The sequence below is a fragment of the Halyomorpha halys genome, unplaced genomic scaffold (genome assembly GCF_000696795.3).
Source record: "Halyomorpha halys isolate HHAL.00 unplaced genomic scaffold, Hhal_1.1 Scaffold692.1, whole genome shotgun sequence".
Lineage (NCBI taxonomy): Eukaryota > Metazoa > Arthropoda > Insecta > Hemiptera > Pentatomidae > Halyomorpha > Halyomorpha halys.
The window spans coordinates 644,717-657,659 of NW_027113553.1; the positions used below are offsets into that span (position 1 = coordinate 644,717).

Consider the following 12,943-nt stretch of genomic DNA (forward strand, 5'->3'; position numbering starts at 1 on the left):
CCCCCAGTCGGGCTTAGAAACCCCGAGCCCCGTACACGGCACTACTTTTACAAAAAAGTTATTTGAAGAAATTACTACAACAGGATTACGTATTATACGTTATCAAAATCGTACAAAACCTAAAATATAGGTAATCAAAATCATACTGGCAAATACCAAGGAATAAATAAAAGAAAATAGAAAAAACCTGTCTCAAAAAAGAAGTTTCCTTGATATCATAATTTTCTAATAGGTTTGATAAACTATGTTGGAGTCTCTTTCGTTGATGTCAAGGCAGCAAAAGAAAATAATATTTATCAATCAACGAAAATTCGATCGAAAAGAAGTAAAAGTCGATTCGAGAAGAAGTCGATTAAAATTAGTTTTAATTGACTTAATTTATTATTAGGGACATATATATCACATCCTTTATCTCCACACTGGTATTTTTTTTCTCGTTTCCTTCCGCTCTTTACGATTTCTAAGTGAAAGCTTCAAGCCCTGAAAATTACAAATATAAGATTTTAAGAAAGTGAGATAATTTTGTATTAAAAATTATGTTTAAAGAATTTTTTTTTGTCTCAGGTGGCCTCAAAATTATGTGATTAAAAATGAAAATGAATGAACTTCTTGTGTATTAGATAATATACAACCTAATTACTCGGTTCCTGTTATTAACCAAATAAAAGCTGGGAGAAAACTTTTTTGAAATTCGAACATATAGCTACACTGTGACCACGAAATTTAACATTGGACACGGGAAGAATTACTCCCATAATTACAAAAAAAAAAAAAAAAAACTCAGGCAACAATGATTTAGAGTATTTTTTTTTCTATTTCATAATATGATTATTTTCTATAGTATATAGTTTTTTGATAAACTAGGAATTTTAATTGAATTATATAACAGTATAGCTATTGCATTTTCCTAAACAGTTTTAGATTATTAGTTATCCTCTTTTATTGATGATTATTTGAGATATCCAAATGGAATAAGAAATTAAAATACACACGTTTTTACAAAAAAATATGATTTACTGTTAAATTATTTAGTATAAATAGTTATTTAGTATTATCAATTAAAAATTAAAATATTTAAAATGCATTGAAGTTTGAAATTATTACAATACACCCTCCAATATAATTCTTTATTTTATTGAGTTTTCTGAGTTTCATAGAACTTAATTATAATAAATATATATTTCTATTAATATAAATATATTTTTTTAAATATGAATTAGCGTTATCAATGGGCGTAGAGACGGCCCAGATACAGGTGCCAACGTACGACCTTCACACACCAGCTACCGGTGAAGTACCTTGACCTTTCTTTATAGCAACACTTTCTTCTCTCTCTCTCTCTCTCTCTCTCTCTCTCTCTCTCTCTCACACACACACACACACACACACACACACACACACACACACACACTCCTTTATGACACTCTTCCTCACTACACAGCCATCAACGGCTCGTTCCTGATCAATAACGAAAGGTTAATTGGACTACATTGTAGGCGGTGCTCTTTAAGAAGGACACTTCCCCTCTAGTTGCACATTATACATCATGAGGGTCAATAAACTCCCAGAACCGCGACTAGAAACCGCGAAGAGTGTTTATGATGTCTCTTGTACGCTTAAAAGGATACGATTTTTTTTTTTTTTATTTATTTAAATAAAATATAACAAGCATGAAGTATATTATACATATATAGCATGAAGTATATTTGTATATTATACATACTTCAATGTTGCTATCAGATAGCAAGATATTTTTTTGTACATTTTAAGGATATTTCAATTGAAATAGAAGAGTATTAAAAATATTTTATATTGAAAAAATATGTTAAATAATTATTATTATTTATTTATTTTTTTAAAGAAGCTTTAAAATAGTTTATTTTAACAATTCTTCCTAATACTTTCAAATATTAAAAAAAAAAATTAAATCAAGAAGCGAAAAGTATACATTCTAATTAGAAATTATCTAAGTACAACGGGATTACGTATTATACGTTATCAAAATCGTACAAAACCTAAAATATACGTAATCAAAACCATACTGGCAAATACCAAGGAATAAATAGACAAAAACCAATCTCAAAAAAGAAGTTTCCTTCATATCATAATTTTGATGTTAAGGTAGCAAAAGAAAATAATGATGGAAAATCATTAAACATAAAAAACAATTGACGGAATCACTTTATGTATATTCTTTAGTTTATTTTTTTACTAACTATCTTGAAATCATTTAAAAGTGACATATAATGTTATCCCATTGGACTATATATATTATAATATGACTTAGATGCAGGACTGTTCTCTGTTCTCTAAAAATCTGCAATAATTCTAGAATGATTGATTCTATCACATGTAAGTGTGGGGAACAGAAAAATCAACACAAAGGGTAAGAGATACCTCGAAATATCGTCTTCCTCATATTCTGCGCTGCAAAGTCTGTCGATTGCTACTCTAGTCTTTAATTTACTTTAAAACTGTATAGTTTTCTGTTCATTTCAAACATAAAACCGATAAGAAAGTTCTCTTGAATATATTTGTATCTTTGCTATGCGATGTGGAACAGTAGGCGGAATACATTTGACTAGTTCCTAACACCTAATTTGCAGTTACTACAACCTACATTTCAATTAGCAAAAGTATCAATTACCCACTTTGTAATGCTGAATAATAGCATGGCTAATTAACATATTTTCAATCCACTTAGTTATTTCAGTGTGAACTTCTGCCAGATTGGATTCTAACGTGTTTCTTGTTATAATTTAACAAACATATTTATTTATAAATATCTAATATCTTAGGTTGAAAATAACCAACACGAATTATGCATTTATATTAATATGATTAATATAAATGTATAATTAGTAGATTAATATGAGGAGAAGATAATTGGGGATTCGATCAGCAAAAATACACAAATAAGGAAATTTATTTATTTGTGCCGTATGTACATATCGCACAAATAAATATGTTTCTTTTATTTGTGTATTTTCGCTGACCTCATCCCTGACAATCTTCTCCTCAAATTACATTCTTATATTTTAAGTGATGGAGAGTGTAATGAATAGTCTTGGTTAATTTAAATAATATGTGTAAACATTTACATGTAATAAATAAATTATATAAACTAGTGTATGCCCAGTACCTCCAGTTGATACTACAATTACTAATATCTTTAAAGGATAACTCCCATAAGTGTGAGTTTAGAATTCATCACATGAATAATGAGAATATAGATGTACATAATTAAAGATATTCAGAAGCTTAAGAGCTAAAACAAATCTTGTTAATAAAATAAAAGAACTTAAAATAGGCATTATTATTTCTATTGTCAATTGAAGTGGGAATGCTGATGCGAAATCCAAATCTTTTTTAATTTCAACGACCGTCATGGCATCCGGTTCCAATTCATCTCTTTCCATTGTTACCGAAATCAGAAAGAGATTAGTTGGTAAATATCCATTCACCTTATTCAATGTTATTTAAAAATATTTTTTCTTCCATTTCTTCAAATAACTGTTGTAAGTAAAATTAGAAAACCGAATAAATCAAGGATTATTAAACTGTGGCATGCCTAGCTTATGTTTATTATAATGTAAAATTTACAGTTTAAGTAAAGGGATTTTTTTTTTATCTTTATTGGAATTTACAACTGTATTTTTAGTAAATTTGATGTAAGTTATAGTGGAGTGATACAGGCGTGTAGAAAAACTACCTATTGGCACCACTCTAAAGTAAACCCCAAAAAATAATATCATATATTTTTATTAAACGTGTGAATAACAGACACAACATATGTAATGATGTTTAACCACTTAAATTTTAATTGTAATTAATGGTATGAGTATGTTTGTATGATGAGCTAAACGTGTCTGGTCCCTTGAGGCTTGTGTTTAATATAGAAATCAGTTAGTGCCTTATGTTATACATTTTAAAGATTTTTTTTTAATTGTTAATATATATTTCATTTTTCTACGTTATAAGTTGCAATAATTTACTCTGGTATAGATTGATTGAGCATTATCTCAATTTTGATTAGGAGAGGGTAGCTCAATGGCAAGGCATTGCACTACTAACTCCAGGGTTCGAAACCGGCTATATAATTATTTTACGTTTCACTGTAACAGTGAGTCAGCCCTGTGGGCTCGGTAGTCCTTTGAGGCCAACTCAGCCTCATAAAGTGGTTACCCTTAATAGGGTAAAAATTTGGTGGTCGAGCGCTATTCTGAACAAATTACCTCCTTGCGCAACCTTTGATCAAGTAACAGTACCTCCTTACAAAGTACACCTTTCCCTTCTTGGTTTGTAGCAGTACTGATTTAATTTAATCTCAACTTTGTGTATGATTTGGCGTAAAATCTTAGCCGTCATTTATATAATGAAAATAAATAAAATTTAGTAATACCTTAGCTAAACAATATCGTATTAGTATAAAGGGTGATTTTGTATTAAAACTACGCAGAAAAATCTCGTTTTTTCCCCCGAAAATGTGTGACAACAGCTTATGATCGATTTTTAATAGCGAAAAAAAAATGGTAAAATTAAAACAGTGGATAAACGAGTATACACTGCTCTAAATCGCTTTTGAATCATGTGCCTAATGTGTGAGTAGTTCTTCAAAACATTTAGCAAAAACTCGTCTTTTTTTCTTCAAGTTTTCATATGAGCTTTGCAGATCCTAGACCGTTCCGTTAGACTTCTCTTGATCTCCTGAACGATTAATTGTGGTAATAATTCTAATTGGAGATCTTTTTATAGAGGATAACTGTGGTGAGCTGTAGATAGCATGAGCTGAAGCGGAAAGCTGTACTTTCACTGATCTAACTAATCGCTCACTTTGTCACTAATTAACAAGCAGAAGTCCTGTGTGACCTAAATGTGGCACTGTTTCTAGCACTGACTGACATGCATCCGTCAGGCTCTGGCGATCGACTCATCCATACGTCTGTACATAAACTTGCCTCTGTTATTGTAACATTATTGTTTAATAAGAAAAATTAATTGAATATATTGTAAAATAAAAATAACTTTTTTTTAAGAAGCAATGTAGAGTTAAATATAGATCTAGTAAGAAAAAAATAATTGTTCATTGATTGTGATCCGTTTTATGGATCGGACAGGTTTCTTCAATAAAGAATCAAACCTAAATCATGTCAATATCTATTAATTTACCATATTTCTGAGTTATACGAATTGCTGAGATCATACCTTGTAAGTTATTATAATAAATATGTTATAATATTTATTTATAATGATTTATAACTATAAATATTCACACAAAAATCTTTGCAATTTAAAACAAAATAAATTTGATTACAGCACGATTATACAGTTGATTCAAAATATTAAAAAAGAAATCGATCCAGAACATTAAGAAAAAAATGAATTATAAAGTTATTGAATAGTTTATTTATTTATTTAAATAGTTTCATAATTGTTCGGGTTTAAAAGTAAAGAAGTGACCGGTAGTATTTACAGTATATTACTTATGACTACCAGTGAATTTTACTAACATATTTTTAGTAAAAAATAATACTTAACCAAAGCGGAGTAAAATTCGACGAGACGTTTACTGAATGTGTAAAGAAAAGCAAGGAAAAAATTCGAAAGAGTCAATTTTCCTGGTCCTTTTGTATATCTATGTGTAATCTCAACGCAGTAAAAATTACGGAGCTCCCTAGTAGAGAGTTAAAGCAAATAAACAATTTCTGTAAGGTTTTACAGTTGTTTCAAATTTATTATTTATAATTATTTTCTGCGACGGAAAGAGCAATACAATACATTGATCACTTTTATTCTACTAAGATAAGTTTCCATGAATGAAATTTTTATTTCCATCATTCATCGGTACAAAAAAATGTATTTCTTAGACTTCAGCGTTTAGTGTTTTACTCGTTTTGTGTTTGCGGCGGCAACAATAACTAAATGACACGGTTAATCGAGACCAAGCATCCAATTTTCCGAGTACACAATGGACTAGACATTTTCACGCTAGAACTAATCTTATTAATACAGAACTGGATGTGGCTAATTTAGCGTGAGATGCGAGCGTCCTTGCGGTGGCGTTGCTCTGGACATGATGTAAGTAAGGTCAGGGTGTAATCCGTCCTCTTTGGAGGACAGCTTTTTCTGACCTCTTCGTTTTGTCCAGTTCTCCAGAATTATTATAATTTTCGGTCTGCTGTGAAGAATTAGGTTTCGTGTCGGCTACCAGATGAAAATAATTGCTGACCTTCACTCCGTACGCCGACGATCATTTAAGTAATCTTCTAACTCACGGCATGATACCTAATTTTTTTTTCGAACATTTATAATTTCGTATTCTAACCTGTAACCATTAGAAAACAACCGTATCAAATAGTATTTTGGTTTAGAAAAAACCTAAAGGCTAGAGGCATTGGATCATTTCGTAGTCATAAACCTCAAATTACATGGAAAAAATAAATAACAAACATACTTATATTATATTCTCAGTTTTTTAGTAATTTTATATATGTTAAAAAGATATATATTTTTTATATATTCTAGAACATGAAATTACAGGGCAATAATTTAGTGTGTTTATCCATTATTATTTTAAAAAATCAGAATACATAATCATTATTACATATAATATATATTATTTATGTTTATATTTTGTGCTGCCTAGATAAAATTTAATGTCTAGATATTTTCAATATTTTTCAAGGATGTTTTAAGGTTTTATATGTTTATTAAATATTATGAGTCTAAAGAACCTCTGAGTTTCTAATAAAAAAAGTAATATTTATTTATTCAATCTATATCTCAGTGTGATTTTTAGGATTAGATGACTTGGACATAATAATTATTTTTACTCATACAAGTTTAATAATTTTTTTAAAGATTAAGTTCTGAACAATATCCAATCAAAAATTAGTAAAATAAAATTTTAAAAAACGGTTTATTCCAGATAATTTTATAAAATAAAATTAGTAAATAAAAAAAATTATGAAAATTTTTGATATTTGAGGCTTATCATTATTTATAATTTTTACTTTATACATTAGTACATTGTTACAGTGATTAATCGTGGTTCAGATAAGTTAAGGACAACTTTCATTACTCTTATTTTAAAGAATCATATAAGACAAAATAAATCAGTGATAAAAAATAAGGAAGTGCTCCTCCTTGCTTCTAATCAAGATTTTATTTAATATAAGTAGATAAACTTTAGTTCAAACTGAAATACCGTGTTTAACAACATTTTATTAATTCCTTTTAATACTCCATTTATTTCCACTTTTTTTTTTGTTATTATTATTATTTTTCATCTTCGGAATGCCCGTTTTTTGAAAAATAACTCGAGATAATTTCATTATAAAAACAACAAATTACTTCGTATTCCGCAATGTAATTTTTAATAAATTTGAATTATCCATTTTCTCACCAAAACATAGTAATTTTTTTTTTTCTAACTCGCTATTATTATAATTAACCTTTGTACCAATCATCGTTCAGATAATGTTGGGCCTTCCCCCGCTCCACTTGAGAATTAGTAATTTTTTTTTTTCTATAATAAGAAAAATATAAAATTAAATATAACTTTGAATTGTAATAAAATTAAATTTAACTTTCTTAATTCGGAATTCGAATAGTGTTATATTAGGTATAAGGAATTTTACATTCCCTGTTAACCTGGTGTCAATCTTAATATTCAGGTACAATACTACATACAAAAAAAAATACATGGGTATTCTTAAAACTTATTGGACATATAACGCAGTTATCCAATTTATGCTATTTTTTAAATATTGCTCAATTTAACTAATTTTTAACATAAGTCTTGTCTATATAATATTTAAATAACTTTAAATTTATTTTTAGTAAATGTATCATTAGTGATATAAGACGTTGCTAAATCGGAATTTAGCGAGGTGGGTTGGGATTCTCTTCAACAATTTTTGGAGTATTGATCTCCTCTCTGAGATGGGTTGTTTTGTTGGTCACAAATCTGACAAAAAAGTGTATTTACATATTGTTTGTGGTATTGGATTTTGTTTGTGGTATTTTATGGCTGAAGCCCTAAGACTGGGATTACTTAGTGACAACCATGCTGCTGAGACAGTCTAAAGGACGATCCCAGTAAAGAAGGTAACTCCAGTATTGGGGTCCTTGTAAAAGTCCAATTCAAATTACTATCAAAAAAGATTTTTATTTTTCAAGTTGCCACTATCAAAGCAAAGTAGCGATATGGTTTTAATTACACGCTGTACATTCGTAATACTACTTTAATGTTCTTTCGTTAGGAATCTGTTAACCGGGATTGCTTCAAACGGACGTCTAACGGTGGCGTTCTTCGAAATATAGGCTGCGGTCTGTGGCTATTATCGATTGTGTTCCTTCCTCTTAGCTTCGATTGCAATCGGTCATCTTTGATTAATCGAGTTTAAATCTAAAAAATAAATTAATTGAAAACCTTTATTGGCTGTAAACCAATGTTCTTCGACTCCATAATTAGATAGGAAAAGCAATACAATAAGAAGACCATTAAGGATATTAATTTTAGGCCAATATCCGAATCACACTTTGAATAATAAAAATATTTATTTAATAATATGTCTAATATTATACTTTTTAAAAAAATGAACAAGTAAATTTATTATGAAATTAATGTGATTACTTAAAGGATGATGTTTTTTTTTTAAATTACACCGCCTTAATGTTTAATTTTAAATATTGGTTTAGTTTCACTTTTAAATTATTGGGCCATTTCCTTGTGCCCTGTGTTTCATGCAAGGATATGTTGTACTTAGGTCTTTAATCTTTTTTTTTAATTGATAGTAGTTTCTACCTTTATTAGGTTTAGTTACGAATACCGTCATTAAACTTTCAAATTAAGTATGGTACTTGTGTCTGGAAATTATCTTAACATCAATTATATTCATGCAAAAGAACTTTTTAAACGAAGAAATCGCTTCAGGTGCCAGGTGACTGAAAATATTTGAAAAAAAAAATGCGTTTTCTGTAAATCACAAATTACCATTATCCACTAATAATTAACTGAGTGGACGATTTTAATCTTCAAAATTCCATTAAGGTTGTGTTAGTTATTTTATTTAATTCTAAAATATGTAATGATTTTATTCATTTTGTTTTATTTTTTATACTTGTTACTTTTATTTATTCCTGATATACTTGGTATAATATTCCTGAAATATTTGTTTTGTTTTAAATTCTAATTAAATATCATCTCTGGGTGAAACTATATTATTTTTTTATGTATTGTTAATTATAATTATTATAATTACCAATATTATTAGTATCCTTTTCACTAATACTATTTATTTAGAGATTTGTAGGAAAATTTTATTTTATTTCTTTAAAGAATTAGTTTAAAAGAGAAAAAACATTTAAAGAGATGTAGAAAAAAAAAGAAAAATGTAATAACGAAGTTTTAAATAAAAAAGTAAAAGTGAAAAAGGAACACAGCAATTTATATTACCACAGTATCGTATAGCATTGATTTGTATAAATTATACTATTACTCTATACATCATACATTTAAAAACAAAAAAAAATTGTTTTTTCAATTTATAGTATGCTGTTTATGATTGGTTTTATCACATAATTGAGTGCATATTTATTCCACCCAGTGTTTGATTTCATATTTTCACTGATTTGTCCAATGAAAAACCCTACTATTTTTTCATAGCAACATAAATAAATTCCACCGATTTATACAAACACCACGAATGCTAAAATAGTTCAAACCATATCTTATATTAGTAATGGATTTGAAATTGAATTTTGGAAAGTTACTAAATAACCTATAAATTTTTTTTTTATCGATTTCCTTGTTCGCTTTCCAGAACTAAAGCCAAGACCTGACCCTGAAGAATCCCGACCACCTGAAGCTTGATGACCGCACAGAAAGCTGCCAGCCTCAGACGGCAACTGTTCCACATCGTCGGTAAGCACGTAGCACAATTTAAGGCCACACTTTCTCTCGGAATAATCCGACGTTTAACTCCTCCTCGGAATTTCTGGAACTCGTCCCACAAAATTGTTGTGCGCATTTCACTAATGAGACCAATCAGAGCATTTGAGTCGATGTTTGCAACGCCAACTGTTAGTTTAATTTAGGTGAAAAAACGGCTCGGCATCAAGGCCATTCTTTTTTATTTTATCGGTATTATTATTTTTAATAATAAGTATCTCAAGGATCCATTAATAAAAAGATTAGATGCTCTGTGAAATAATTATATGAGTATATTAAGAGCTTAAACAAAAATCTTTTTTTTTTTTTTTTTATGTAAATGAAAAATAAATCACTACTTCAAAATATTTGGGTAAAAATATATGATATTAATACAATATTCTACTTACTGAAAAACAAATCATTTCCAAATCAAGAATCATACATACATTAATATATTTTAATAAAATAAATAACATTGATACTATAATCTTCAAAATAAGAAAACGAAAAAAAAAAACTATTTCGCAAAAATTTTCAATTGTTTGAAAGAGAAAAAATTTTAAATTAATTTACAACATATTTTGAAATATTAAAGTAACGTTCATTTTTTTCTTTTACAGTCCAATACATTAGTGAAGAATACAAATATAGTATAGTTGTATTTTTAAAAAGTTATTATTATTTTAATACGTTTGCTTTAGTGTTTTTGACATAGAGTTTTGGATAATTGTTTCTTAGTAACTTATTTACGCCTAATTTAAATAAATAGAAGTGATACTGTTAAACTAACATTACAATACCAAACTAATAACTAATATATTTGTTTGTTTGGCCCTTGAAAGGTGAAATTAAAATTAACTCTTGACTCATATAGTTTTTAAAAACCACAATAATTGGTTAAAACATCAAATGGTACGGATTTAAAAAAAAAAATTAAAAATTCCATGCATAGTTTGTATTTTGATATAAATAAAATTAATATCAGCATATCAAACGTATGATCTCATTAACGATTACGAAAAATCAATTAATTTTATTTTTTTGTATAAATGAGAAGACAAAAATATGTAAAGGCACTTCTCCCATCTTGTGAGATTATATGATATAAAAGAAATTAAATACTGAGTAAATGTGATAAATACATCAGAACACATGGAATTCATGAGATGGAACCACCCCAATTGTGATGTTTCAATCATTCCTTTAAATTCGAAGATCCCGAGGACATCTTCTTTTCAGATTCCACGGATCTTCATCATGTAAATGAATGCTGATACCAGGGGAGGACCTATCCATTTTAATCTAAATTAACTTCGTTTTTTCAATATAAATTACCGGTTTTTATGTAAATTAATCGAACCACTGAGAAAATATCATGTAAATTTGTGTGTATCTCTTGTGTTTGGCGTTCGCATAAATATATATCTATGATTTTTCTATTCGAAAGTAATAATTATATTCAATTTTTTTTTTATAGGTTTTTTTGAACAATAAAATTTTATTAATGGATTAATTTTAAGTATTTATATCGTCAAACGGCATTAACCATTTAAGAGAATCACTAATTCACTACAGAAAATTGTTTTACATTCTAAAAAAAAATTATAATTTTACAAGGTTTATTATTGGTCTAATTGTATTAGCAATATGTGGTTTTCAATACAGTTTTATACATGATTTCTTTAATTTAATTTTTATTTTTATTTTACAACATTACTAGCATGAATATTCCATGATACCAGAAAAAACGTCCAAAAATGAAATTTGGATGCTTTTTTTAATTAATACAATTAAACTGCTTCTTGTCCTGAAATATGTCATTTTTTAAAATACTGTTTTGAATTTAAGATCAAACCTATTTTTTTTTACTTTTCGTTTCAAACAATAAAAATTTTAAATAAATAAATCTCTTTAATGTTTAATACAATTTAATATAATTTAAATAAAATAATTTAAAAATCATTCAAAGGATGGAATATGAGCTCATTAAATATTAAAAAGAAACAAAAAAACAAATTGTGCAGGTTTTACATTTGTATAAGGAGAAACATTTTATCATTATTTTGGTTACAGAAATACTAAATAGAAATACAAGAGACTAAAAGTTATTTTATGTTAATGGAAATGCCGAAAACTAACGTTGTAACTGAATGTATTTTAGATATTTAGAGAAATTATGCCCGAATAGGAATTATCCTAATTTTGTAATTGATCTATTTATTTTGATTAATGATCGGTCTACAACTTATTTTTAGTTTTATTTTAATTTTCTAAAATTCTTTTAATATTTTTATTGTGACTATAAGATTTTTTGGTTGAAAAAAAATATAAAACCTTACATAATTTAACTAATTGAAATATATAAATTTAAACATGGAATAATGTGTTGTTCAAAATGAGATGAAGAAGTAATAGCTTGACAAAATGTCTAGTAAAAACAGGAGAAAATATATTAAAATTATGTGTACCCAATATAATATAGTGATATAGTTAATTAATATGCTTTTTTAATTGCAGTTTTAATTATTTAGAGATGAACTCTCGATTATTATACTATAATATAAAAATCTTTAAATAAGAAAAAAATCAATTTTTGAAATGGATAATTTTCCCCCATTAATTTCACCCCGTTTTCCTATTTTAGGTGATGAACTTAGCATGTACTTGCCAGAGGAGTGATGATCCCTGGTTGTTGAGAGGAGATAAAAGAAGCTGATGACGAAGATACTGAGGACACGACGTACACAACAGACAGACAGACAGCACGGGAGGGTATGGCCAGAGCGGGGTAGTGCAGTTGCGTTATGTAGCTAGTCCCCCACCACCCCCTACCAACCCTTCGTTCATCCAGCTCTTCAGCTACCGGCACTTCCACTACCGCACTACCGGTAACCGGGGCTGGAAGGAGAGCTCTCTCCAGGACTCTTCTTAATCGGAAGTTTAATGATTAGGAGATGAACTATCGAAAATCTTTATTTCAGTTTTATTTCTTTCAAATAATAATAA

At 28.1% G+C, this 12,943-nt stretch overlaps 1 protein-coding gene across 2 annotated transcripts in view; it reads right to left on the minus strand.

Moving 5' to 3' along the window:
- Positions 1 to 12,713, minus strand: part of LOC106685432 (uncharacterized) — a 195,182-nt gene extending 182,469 nt beyond the window's left edge. For both annotated transcript variants that reach the window (XM_024358893.2, XM_014428091.2), the window contains exon 1: positions 12,606 to 12,713. The gene's annotated coding sequence lies outside the window, so the exon portion shown is untranslated. The remainder of the gene's footprint in view (positions 1 to 12,605) is intronic.
- Positions 12,714 to 12,943: the final 230 nt, after the last annotated feature.